Consider the following 3,448-nt stretch of genomic DNA (forward strand, 5'->3'; position numbering starts at 1 on the left):
CAGCTTGAAATCTGGTATATTAATCCCGCTGGCATTGCTCTTAGTGCTTAGCATTGTTTTGGCTATCTGAGGTCTTTCATGCTTCCATATGAATATTAGGATAGTTTTTTCCAATTCTGTGAAAAATGTCATGGGGATTTTGATTGGCATTGCATTGGATCTATATATAACTTTTGGTAGAATGGTCATTTTCACAGTATTAATTCTTCCATTCCATGAGTATGGGAGGTCATTCCATCTTCTGATTTCTTCCTCAATCTCTTTCTTTAATGATTTAATAATTTCATTGTAGAGGTCTTTAATGTCTTTGGTCAGGTTTATTCTGAGATATTTTTTTTTGCAGCTATTGTGAATGGGAGTGTTTCCATGTGCTCTTCCTCTGATTGCTTGTTATTGGTATTTAGAAAGGCTATAGACTTTTGTAGGTTAATTTTGTAACCTGCCACTTTACTGAATGTGTTAAGAATTTCTAGGAGTTTTCGGATGAAATTTTTGGCATCCCTTACATATAATATCATATCATCTGCAAAAAGGGATAATTTGACCTCTTCTTTTCCTATTATTACTCCTTTAATTTCCTTCTCTTGTCTTATTGATCTTGTAAGAGTTTCAAGTACTATGTTAAATAGAAGTGCTGAGCTGTTAGAAGACAGCCTTGTCTGGTTCCTGATTGCAATGGGAATGCTTCCAGTATTTCTCCATTTAGAATGATGTTGGCTTTGGTTTGTTATATATGGCTTTAATTATGTTGCGGTATGTTCCCTCCAGTCCAATTCCCTCTAGGACTTTGAACATAAATGCATGTTGAATTTTGTCAGAGGCCTTCTCTGCATCTTTCGAGATGACCGTATGGTTCTTGTCTTTGAGTCCATCTATATGATTTATGACATTTATTGACTTACGTCAATAAACCATCCATGCATCTCTGGGACAAAGCTGATTTCATCATGGTGGATGATCTTTTTGATGTGTGTCTGTATGCGGTTTGTATGTATCTTGTTGAGAATTTTTGCATCTATGTTCATTAAGGATATGGGTCTATAGTTGTCTTTTTTGGTTGTATCTTTACCTGGCTTTGGTATTAGAGTTATGGTGGCTTCATAGAAGGAATTTGGAAGTTCTCCCTCCATTTCTACTTTTTTGAATAAATTAAGTAATATTGGATTCAGATCTTCTTTAAATGTCTGATAGAATTCTGCTGTTAATCCATCTGGTCCTGGACTTTTTTTAGTCGGGAGGTTTTGTATTACTGTTTCAATTTCTTTTTGTGTTATGGGTCTGTTTAAGCTGTTAATCTCTTCTTGGTTTAGTTTTGCTGGATCCCGTGCCTTTCGATATCTGTACATTTCTTTTAGGTTTTCAAATTTAGTAGCATATAGGTTTTTAAAGTATTCCCTTTTAATGTTCTGTATCTTTCTGGTGTCTGTTGTGATGTTCCCCCTTTCATCTCTGATTTTGTTGATTTCGAGATGCTCTTTCTTTCTTTTGGTTAACTGGGCTAGTGTTCTGTCGATCTTCTTTATCTTTTCAAAGAAGCAGCTCTTGGAGTTGTTGATTCTTTGTATTGTTTTCTTTGTTTCAATTTCATTCATTTCTGCCCTGATTTTTGTTATTTTTTCTTGTCTGCTTGGTTTGGGTTTCGTTTGATGTTGCTTTTCAAGTGTGCTGAGTTGCAATGTTAAGTCGTTTATTTGTATTCTTTCCGATTTTTAATGTAGGCACTTAGAGGTACAAACGTCCCTCTAAGGACCACTTTCAGTGTGTCCAAGAGGTTTTGTCGTGTTGTATTGTCCTTTTCATTAAATTCCAGGAATACTTTTATTTTTTTCTTAATTTCCCTTTTGACTCATTCATCATTCAGAAGTGTGTTGTTTATTCTCCATGTGTTCATGTGGTGATTAGGGCTTCTTTGGGTGTTGATTGTAAGCTTTATTGCATTGTGGTCTGATAGAATGCATGGAATTATTTCAATCTTTTTGTATTTGTTGAGGTTTGTTTTGTGACCCAGTATGTGGTAGATTTTGGAAAAGGTTCCATGGGGAGCTGAGTAGAAAGTATGTCCTTTGGTGCTTGGGTGGAATACTCGGTAGATGTCTGTTAAATCCATTTGATATATGGTATTCAGTTGTTGCTCTGTTAACTCTCTGCCCTGCTGACCTATCTAATGGAGACAGTAGGGTATTGAAGTCGCCTACTATTAATGAGTTGGGGTTAATCTGGGTCTTAAAGTCCTGTAGTATTGTTTTTATGAAGTTGGGTGCACCAGAGTTTGGTGAATAAATGTTCATGATTGTAATATCTTCTTGATTCATTGTTCCTTTGATCAGAATGAAGTGGCCCTCTTTGTCTCTTCTGATTAGTTTTAGCTTAAAGTCTATTTTGTCAGATATTAGAATTGCTACACCTGCTTTTTTCTCTAGTGCCATGTGCTTGGTATATTTTTTTTTCCATCCTTTCATTTTGAGATAGTGTCTGTCCTTGAAAGTGAGATGAGTTTCTTGCAGACAACAAAAAGATGGGTTTTGTTTCTTAGTCCATTCACATAGTCTGTGTCTTTTGACTGGGGAGTTCAGTCTGTTAATGTTTAAAGTTATTAATGAAAGATGAGTACTGAATGCTGTCATTTTTATTTGTTTACATTCTTGATATAGCTGTACTTTTTCACAGTTATACCTTCATTGGTTTCTTTCCGTAACCCCTTGGGTATAGTCGTTCCTTTCTTCAGCTCTTTGTATTGCTTCAAGAAGTCTCTGAAGGGCTGGTTTTGTGGACATGAGTTCTTTCACCCTATTTATGTGGTGGAAGATTTTTCTTTGTTTTTCAACTATTACAGACACTTTTGCTTGGTAAAATAATTTTAATTTCCATTTCCCCTTTGGCTAAAACTGTTGAGCATTTTCAAAAGTATTTCTTATGCATTGTGTTTCATCTTTTGAGAATTTTCTGTGTAGCTCTTGCCATAATTTTTAATAGGGTTGTTTTGTTCATGTGTAATTTTTTACTTCTTACTTTATTCTCAATACTGACCCTCTGTAAGATTTCAATGGGTAAAATATGTTTTTCCGTGCATCTCTTTTTGTGTGATGGTGTTTGCCACTATAGATAAGCTTTTTCATTTCATGAGGTCACATTTGTCAATAGTTGATTTTAGTGCCAGTGTTCTCAGGGTCCTATTTATAAAATCTTTTCCTGCTCCTGTAAACCCTATTGTATTCCTACTTTTTCCCTGTTCAGATTCAGGACATCAGGTCCTATGGTGAGGTTCTAGATCCATTTGGAATTGACATTGCCTAGGTTAAGACATTTATTTATATTCATGCTGATGGAGCTATCCACTATATCTAGCACCATTTTCTGAAAATGCTGTCTTTTCTCCAATGTGTATTTATGCCCCTTTGTCAAAAATCAGATGGCTAGAAACACAAGTTCTTTTCTTTTCTTTTCTTTT

Source organism: Nannospalax galili, unplaced genomic scaffold (genome assembly GCF_000622305.1).
Source record: "Nannospalax galili isolate Female #2095 unplaced genomic scaffold, S.galili_v1.0 scaffold10, whole genome shotgun sequence".
NCBI classification, from domain to species: domain Eukaryota; kingdom Metazoa; phylum Chordata; class Mammalia; order Rodentia; family Spalacidae; genus Nannospalax; species Nannospalax galili.